We start from the raw sequence: 9,830 nt of genomic DNA, 5'->3' as shown, positions 1-9,830 counted from the left end.
ATGGTGGTCTACTTAAAGAATCCTAGAGATTCAACCAAAAAGCTAATCGAAATAATCAACAACTTTAGCAAAGTTGCAGGATACAAAATAAACCCACATAAGTCATCAGCTTTTCTATATATCTCCAACACAGCTCAGCAGCAAAAACTAGAAAGAGAAATCCTATTCAAAATCACCTTAGACAAAACAAAATACTTGGGAATCTATCTCCAGAAACAAACACTGGAACTATATGAACACAATTACAAAACACTTTCCACACAACTAAAACTAGACTTGAACAATTGGAAAAACATTAACTGCTCATGGGTAGGAAGAGCCAATATAATAAAAATGACCATCCTACCCAAACTCATTTATCTATTTAGTGCCATACCCATTGAACTTCCAAAAATTTTTTTACTGATTTAGAAAAAACCATAACAAAATTTATTTGGAAGAACGAAGGATCAAAAGGATATCCAGGGAAACAATGAAAAACAAAAATAAAAAGGAAGGGGACCTTGCAGTCCCAGATCTCGGACTATATTATAAAGCAGCTGTCATCAAAACAATTTTGTACTGGCTAAGAGACAGAAAGGAGGATCAGTGGAATAGACATAGGGTAACTGACCTCAGTAGGACAGTATACAACAAACCCAGAGAACCCAGCTTTTGAGATAAAAATACATTATTTCATAAAAACTGCTGGGAAAATTGGAGGACTGTGTGGGAAAGATTAGGTTTAGATCAACACCTCACACCCTACACCAAGATAAATTCAAAATGGGTGATTGACTTGAACATAAAGAAGGAAACTATAAGAAAATTAGGTGAACACAGAATAGTATACATGTCAGTCCTTTGGGAAGGGAAAGATTTTAAAACCAAGCAAGACTTAGAATGAGTCACAAAATGCAAAATAAATAATTTGGAATACATCAAATTAAAAAGGTTTTGTACAAACAAAACCAATGTAACTAAAATCAGAAGGAAAGCAACAAATTGGGAATCAATCTTCATAAAAACCTCTGACAAAGGTTTAATTACTCAAATTTACAAAGAGCCAAATCAAGCCATTCTCCAATTGATAATTGGGCAAGGGACATGAACAGGCAGTTCTCAGCCAGAGAAATCAAAACTATTAATAAGCACATGAAAAAGTGCTCTACATCTCTTATAATCAGAGAGATCCTAATCAAAGCAACTCTGAGGTATCATCTCACACCTAGCAGATTGGCTAACATGACAGCTATGGAAAGTAATGAATGCTGGAGGGGATGTGGCAAAGCAGGGACACTAATTCATTGCTGGTGGAGTTGTGAATTGATCCAACCATCCTGGAGGGCAATTTGGAACTATGCCCAAAGGGCAATAAAGGACTCTCTGCCCTTTGATACAGCCATAGCACTGCTGAGTTTTTACCCCAAAGAGATAATAAGGAAAAAGACTTGTACAAGAATATTCATAGCTGCACTCTTTGTGGTGGCCAAAAATTGGAAAATGAGGGGATGCCCTTCAATTGGGGAATGGCTGAGCAAATTGTGGTATATGTTGGTGATGGAATACTATTGTGCTAAAAGGAATAATAAAGTGGAGGAATTCCATGGAGTCTGGAACAATCTCCAGGAAGTGATGCAGAGCAAAAGGAGCAGAACCAGGAAATCATTATACACAGAGACTGATACACTGTGGTACAATCGAAGGCAATGGACTTCTCCATTAGTGGCAATGCAATGTCCCTGAACAATCTGCAGGGATCTAAAAAACACTATCCACAAGCAGAGGATAAACTGTGAGAGTAAAAACACTGAAGAAAAGCAACTGTTTGACTACAGGGGTGGAGGGGATATGACTGAGGAGAGACTGTAAATGAACACTCTAGAGGAAATAACAACAACACAGAAATAGGTTTGAGTCAAGAACACATGTGATACCCAGTGGAATCATGTGCTGGCTATGGGAGAGGTGGGAGAGGGGGGGAAGAAAAGAAAATGATTTTCGTTTCCAATGAATAAGGTTTGGAAATGACCAAATAAAATAATGTTGAAAAAAATGAAGGGGGCATATAACTTGGAAGTACGTTCTTTGAAAACAAGGGAGACCTTGAAATTTCCCAAAAATATTCTGATTGGGTGAATACAACCTTTTGGTATCATGTATGACAGGCCGATCCTGGTTCTCAATTAAAAATAATAGTTATTTATCTGGCATTATTATCTAGTACTTTAGCAAAGACTATTTTATGTAATATTCACAACTATGAGAGAAGCAATAGAAGCAGTATTCTCCCCATTTTAAAGATGAGGAAAATGATTCTCATAAAGGATAATTGACCCACGTAGAATCACAATGCTGATGAGAGTAATGGCTAGCCATATCTACTGGATCCTGTTCTAATGCTTTTCACTTTAGGCACTATTTGCCAGTACCTATTTTCTGTAGTTTTATTGCTCCCTCAGATCCTCATATTATATTTTTTTTTTCTTTAACGTGTGCACTTTTATTTGAACTGGTCTTAAGTCAGTGTACAGGTAAAGCTCCTCCCCTCCCCCAAGTACTGGCATCAATCTCATTAACTCCCAGGGAGACTGTTAAAGTCTTTATTCACATTTATGTTGGGGGCAGGGAGAGAATTTAGGGAGCCAATTCATTATGGCTGACAAAAAAAAAAAGGAACAAGTATTAAGGCGGAAGATACAAAAAGTTTTTTTTTTAAAGGATTACGTAATTTACACTTAAAGCAATACTACTGCCACCCCCTACTCCCTCCCCCTGATCTGGATTTATGTTAAGTCGCTCTGCTCCTGTGGGAATAGAGCAAGACAGCCTTCATAGAGGCAAGTAACTCTCTGTAACAATGCATTATACAATATTTGGAATAACTTATTTTAAAAAATGTACAATCAGAGTCCTGAAGACGCACTGTAGAACTTTGGGGATGTTTGCCTCCAACATTACTTTAGACTGCTCATCACCTTCACCATTCCAGTTTTTAAATCCTGAGTCAAGCGCCAAAAAAACAACAACAAAAAAAAACAAAACAAAAAACAAATAAAGCCATGCCAATCTCATCTCTTTTTTTGGGGCAATTATCACATCACACCCTTTGACCCCCCCCCAAAAAAAACCACCAAGAAAAAAACACCAACAGTCCATTTAGAAGCATTTGCGGTGGACAATGGAAGGCCCAGACTCATCATACTCCTGCTTACTGATCCACATCTGTTGGAAGGTGGAGAGGGAGGCCAGGATGGAGCCTCCAATCCAGACAGAGTATTTGCACTCAGGTGGGGCAATGATCTTGATTTTCATTGTGCTGGGGGCTAGGGCTGTAATCTCCTTCTGCATCCTGTCAGCAATGCCTGGGTACATGGTGGTACCACCAGACAACACGGTATTGGCATACAAATCCTTAAGGATGTCAACATCACACTTCATGATTGAGTTGAAGGTAGTTTCATGGATTCCACAGGACTCCATGCCTAAGAAAGATGGCTGGAAGAGAGCCTCTGGGCACCGGAACCTCTCATTGCCAATGGTGATAACCTGACCATCAGGGAGCTCTAGCTCTTCTCCAGAGAAGAGCTGGATGCAGCAGTGGCCATCTCCTGCTCAAAGTCGAGGGCCACGTAACACAGCTTCTCCTTGATGTCATGCACAATTTCCCTCTCAACTGTGGTGGTGAAACTGTACCCTCTCTCGGTCAGGATCTTCATGAGGTAATCTGTCAGATCACGGCCAGCCAGATCCAGAGGGAGAATGGCATGGGGAAGGGCATAACCTTCATAGATGGGCACAGTGTGGGTCACACCATCACCGGAGTCCATCACAATACCAGTGGTATGACCAGAGACATACAGGGACAGCACAGCCTGGATGGCAACGAACATAGATGGGGTGTTGAAGGTCTCAAACATGGTCTGTGTCATCCTATCTCTGTTTGCTTTGGGGTTCAGGGGGGCTTCTGTGAGCAGTACAGGGTGCTCTTCAGGGGCCACATGGAGCTCATTGTAGAAAGTATGATGCCAGATCTTCTCCATGCCATCCCAGTCAGTGACAATACTGTGTTCAATGAGGTACTTCAGGGTCAGAATACCTCTCTTGCTCTGGGCCTCATCCCCCACATAGCTGTCTTTCTGGCCCATACCCACCATCACACCCTGATGTCTGGGGCGCCCCACAATGGAAGGGAAGACAGCCCGAGAGGCATCATCTCCTGCAAAGCCAGCTTTGCACATACCGGATCCATTGTCAACAACAAGTGCAGCAATATCATCATCCATGGCGAACTTTGAAGTGGCAAGTTTAAACCTTTAAGAGAGAGGAGGTGGTGCCACACCTGCAGGCAGGGGGGGAGGCAAGTGCAAGCTGGGTGAAAGAGCTCACAGCTTCTCATATTATAATATTGACAGGATCACAGGTTCCTTCTTTTACTTAAAGCCAAAACGAATCCATGGGTAAGCATCATCACAGTACAAACTGAAAGTAGGAATGCGGAAGTACTGGAAGGGGAGAGTGATGGATACATATATAGACCAGCACCAACAAATTCTTTAGCATATCTGAAGCTGTCATAGAAAAAATTGTATTCCCAGAAATTAAAATAGTGCCTAAAACATAGCAGATGCTTAACAAGTGATTCTTGATTGATTGATTTGAAACCCTTATTGAACTGAATGGAGATATTAACAACGTTTTACTGTTTGGGGATCTACACTATTGACTCTTCTTACTGGTATATAGATTCCAGTAGCTTAAAAGTAATATGAACATCAAAGAAAGCTGTATAACAGGCTGATGACCTTCCCAGGGAAAGGTGGCTATATTTCAGTCTGCATCATGAAAATTCTCCATACAGTTAAATATTTTCATCAGTGATACAGAGCTAAAAGCTGTCATTGAATTCTGCTTTCACAGCAGTCACCTGTCACATTTCTGTGCTAATAGGCAAAGAAATAGAAACTATGTCAAGAGCCAGCACATGCTTAGAGAGGCTAGAAGGCTGACAATGGTATCAAATTGCTGACAAAGGTCTGCAGAGCAGACCTTGGTCTTGATTGGCTCTCAGAATGGAATCTGCAGCTGATGTCAGATCAAACTTCATTATCTGTTCCATGGAGCTTAGATGCAAACAAAAGATTAGTTTTTTCCATGCAGGTAGAGTTCCATTGGGAAGAGAGTAAATGAGCATTGTTGGGATCCAATAAATACTCATAAGTTGGAAATGGGGTGACTTGTATATGATAAACATAAAACAGTCATATATAATATGGGCCAAAAGAATACTACTAGGCACCAGCTAAAGAGCAATTTCCACTGATGTAGAATGACTCTGACCCTTGATAAATTATTTTAATTTACCACATCTTTAATAAAAACTTATTGTGTGTAGAATATTGTGCCATGCTTTGGGGAGAGAAAATTAACTCAATGTCTTTGTGGAATCAAAAGCCTAATAGTAGGGATAAGACATAGTCACAGAAAAGGTTTTTTGTTGTTGTTTGTTTTTAAATACAATACAAGGGACAAATGAATCAGATATAAAGCCAAGCACTATGCTGGTGGACTTTTCTTAGAATATATTGTCTGAACTCAATTTTTAGTCATCAAAAATAGGTCTAGATTATAGGAATAGATCATAGGATTATAGAATTAGAATTAGGACCTCAAAGGTCAGAGTCCTTTGTCATTTAACAATTGGGGAACTCAGGTTCAAAGAAGTGAGAGAACTTGTCCAATGTCACAAAACCAGTAAGCATGTGAAATAAGTTTTAGCCTAGATCTTCCTGATTTTGAGTTCAGTATTCTATTCCTTATATCATGCCACTGCCTTATGCATTATTTCTGTATCCTACATAAGAGAGCTGAAGCTCCTTTTTAATTTCTTTTTATTATAAAGATATATTATTTTATCAATTACATCTAATAACAGATTTCCACATTTTTTCTGAAGTTATGTGATCCAAACTGTCTCCTTCCCTTTTGAACATCCTCAATCCCAAAATCAGTAAGCAATTTGATCTGGATTACACTCCTAGTCCTGACCTTTCTTCTTTTACTATTTCCTTCTACACCAGTGTTTTGTTTTTCATTGGTCCTCATAATTCTCACCCTTATTTTATTTCCCTTTCTACCCCCTCTTTTCTTATTCCCCTCTTCTTTTCTTTACAGTCTTTTTAAAGTACCCCCCCACCTTCTCCCTCCCTTGTATTGCTTCCCTCCCCACCAGTCTGTTTATTATCCTTCTACATCCCTATAGGGTGCAAATCAATTCTCTGCCCCAATGTATTTGATTGTTATTCCCTCTTTTAGTCAATTTAATGCACATAAGAATTAAGTATTTACTATCTCCAACCTCTTTACCCTTCCAGTGTATTGATGTTCTCCCTCCTCCCACCATGCGCTTCTTTGTGACATATAAATTTACCCCATTTTGTTTCTTTTCTCATTTCTCTCAGTATTAACCTCTTTTTTTAACTCTAGTTGTGTGTGTGTATATATATATATATATATTTGTACATATATATTTATGCATACATATATCTATATACATATTTATGTCTTGTCATTTCATTTTATACATTTTGTCACAGTTCCCTCTAAGTATAATTCTTCTAGCTACCCAGTGATAATAACAATTTTTAAGTTACCAATGCCCTCTTTTCTTATAGGGATACATATCATTTTAACTTATTGGGTCTCTTAAAAAAAGGGTTTTTTTTAAATCTTGTTTTGTTTTGTTTTTGTTTTTTTCTCCCTTTCTTAATTACCTTTTGATGATTCTCTTGAGTTCTGTGTTTGGGCATAAAATTTTCTGTTCAGGTCTAGTCTTTCCTTTACAAATGCTTGGAATTCTATTTTATTAAATGACCATACTTCCCCCTATAAGAATATAGTCAGTTTTGCTGGGTAGTTGATTCTTTGTTATAGACCTAGTTCCCTTGCTTTCCAGAATATCATATTCCATGCCTTTCAGTCCTTCAGTGTAGATACAGCCAGATTCTGTGTTATCCTCACTGTAGTACCATGGTATCTGAATGACTTCTTCTTAGCAGCTTATAATATTTTTTCCTTGGTCTGATAGTTCTTGAATTTGGCTATAACATTCTTGGATGCTGTCAGCATCTGCTGATTAATTACTGGAGGTGATCTGTGGATTCTTTCAATCTTCACTTTTCCCTCTTGTTCTAGAATATCAGGGCAGTTTTCTTGGATAATTTCCTGTAGGACGATGTCCGGGGTTTTTTCTTTTGTCATGGTCTTCTGGTAGACCAATGATTCTTAATTTGTCTCTCCTGGAACGATTTTCTAAATCTTGTTTTGTGAATGAGGTCCTTCAGATGTTTCTCAATTTTTTCATTCTTTTGATTTTGTTTTATAGTTTCCTGCTGCTTTGCAAAGTTGCTTGCTTCTAATTGTTGCATTCTGGTTTCATCCCTGACTTTTTGGTCATCCTCCTTCTGCTCTAATTTTCTTTGAAGGTCATCTTTCATCTTCTTTCCCTCATCTTTCATTTTCTTTGCCTCATCATTCATCTCCTTTGCCTCATTTTCAAGCTGATTAATTTTGGCTTTCAAGACATTATTTTCTTGTTTTAGTTCAAGTGCCTCTGTTTCCAGATGACTTAACTTGCTTTTTAAAATTCTCTTCCCAGTTGTCTTCAGCCTCTCTTAATTGTGTTTTGAATTGTATTTGAGTTTTTCCAATGCCTGTGTCCAATTTGCTGGAGTTTCTGTGTTTTTTCTTGGTGTTTATCATTCTCTGATGCATTTGCTCTTTGTTCATTGCATGGGTAGAAACTGTCAATTGTAATTTCTTTTTACATTTTCTGTTGTTTGCTCATATTTACCCCATCTTTTCCTCCTATAGTTGCCTGCTCTCTTGCTCCTCTCATTGTGTGTTGGATCTATGGTTTTGGGCTTTTCTGTCAGCCTTCAACCTTGGAACTTAGCAAGGCACTCAGAGCAGTCTGTGGGGGAGGAGTGTTAGAGCTTGAGCTTCCCTGCCCTCTGAAGGTTTTGATGAGATTAAGCCCAGCTGAGTGGAACTTGCAGAGCTGGATGTGCCCTGAAGCCAAAACCTCAGGAAGGTGTATGTGTGTGTGGGGGGGGATATGGAGTATCTCTGCTGATGCAACTAGGCTGCCTGCTCTGCCCTTCTTCTCCAACTGCTTTCCCCACCGCCTGTGTTTGATGCTCTGAGCCTGGCACAGCTTTACCTGCAAGGTACTCCCTGAAGACCAGCACCTTTGCCCGCCCAGAAGTTACAGCACTGGAGGCTCAGCACTCTAAGTGGGGGAGGGGTCCTGGGACCTTCCTTCTTCCTTCCCCTTAAACCTGAGTGTTCTTGAATTCAGGCTTTTGGGGAACATACCTTTTAAGGTTAGTCCAGCAGGAGGGTTCCTTGACTCTGTTCTATTGTTAGGTTTGATTTTCAGTCCCCTAGGAGCATTTAGTTTGTAATCTGTAAGGAAGGGTTCAGAGGTCTGATCTTTCACTGCCTCTATGCTGCCATCTTGACTCTGGAAGTCTCTCAAGCTTTTAGCATGATGTTTTCAATTTTGTTGTCAGACACCTTTGATGAGAATGAAAATGTCACAAGATCAGCTACTTCAGTAAAGGCAAATTATCTCACTTGAAAAGTCTACAAGCCAAGATTAAAGAGGAAAAAGAGTTGCTCCATGGCTTTTTTGTTTGTTTGTTTTGGTTTGGGTGCATGTTTTTTTTTTTTCCCACAGGTGATTGTGAACTCAATAAAAAGATTCTTAGGCTAAGATGTAACAGTATGCATAGATTATTTGCAGACTATTTGACAGAGAACTCACACAAAGCAAGAGTTCACACAGAGGTCATAAGAAGTAATGTAAGAACAACTCTAAATGTCATTCTGAAGAACTTTGGGATCAATTGTGAGCCTTGGAGACTCTAGTACAGTACCATCTAGCATGGGCTGCCTGTATCAAAGCAAGTGCTGTGCTCTTAAGAGTAAAACAAAAATGCAAAGAATTTTGAGATGTGCAAATCTATAAACATATCCATCCCAAATGTTTATATTGGATATTTGTACCCAACCTGTGTAGAACTTTTCAAGCTCATACACATATTTGTCTAATAAGTCACAGTGAAACACACTGCACATTGATCCCAAGAAAGTGATGTAATTTTGGTCATCTTTGGCAAGTACATAGGGAGTTACCTGAGAGTTACCTCATTTTTACCAACATAGAGTGAAGGTCAGATACAAGGTCAATGAGTCTGGGGAATAACAAATGGGAACAAATTCTAAACTTTAATCTAAAGCTAAAATCTATACCCAAGAGTAGTGGTAGACAAGGTAAACAACTTCTTCAAGGACTCTGGCAAAATAAAGGAGAAATATAGGGCTATAACTTGAAGGTTTGAGAAATCAATAAAAGGTTTTTAAAATTAGGCAAGGCTTGGTCATGTTTGAAGGTAGAAGGGAAGGGACCCTTAGATAAAAAGATGTTAAAGATTTTACTGAGATTTGGGAGAAGGAAGTAGAGATTGAATCTACCATTCTCTGTAGAAAGGGTGAAGGGTTGGGATCAAGCACACTTGTGGAGTGGTTGTCCTTTGTCAGGAAAAGTTCCAACGTTTTATCAAAGACTCAAGGTGGGGAAGAGAGGAAGGTAGAAATAAAGGAGAATGGTTTCTATGGGTTTTGAAATGAACATAAAAGGAGAACATGGTAGTCATTTTATCATTGTACCAATGAAATGTGTAATTTCTTCATTTTGTTCTTCCTAAGACCAATGTCAATTAATTTGGATAACACCTTATTTTAGTACCTAATACTTTGTAATATCTATATTTTCTTTTTGCTAATCA

At 38.8% G+C, this 9,830-nt stretch overlaps 1 pseudogene; it reads right to left on the bottom strand.

Annotated features, from left to right (window-relative positions):
* Positions 1–3,107: 3,107 nt before the first annotated feature.
* Positions 3,108–4,296, bottom strand: LOC100617408 (actin, cytoplasmic 1-like; annotated as a pseudogene).
* Positions 4,297–9,830: the final 5,534 nt, after the last annotated feature.

This window comes from Monodelphis domestica, chromosome 2 (assembly GCF_027887165.1).
Source record: "Monodelphis domestica isolate mMonDom1 chromosome 2, mMonDom1.pri, whole genome shotgun sequence".
Lineage (NCBI taxonomy): Eukaryota > Metazoa > Chordata > Mammalia > Didelphimorphia > Didelphidae > Monodelphis > Monodelphis domestica.
Note: the sequence above shows the minus strand (reverse complement) of the source record. Positions and strands in the feature narration are given on the sequence as shown.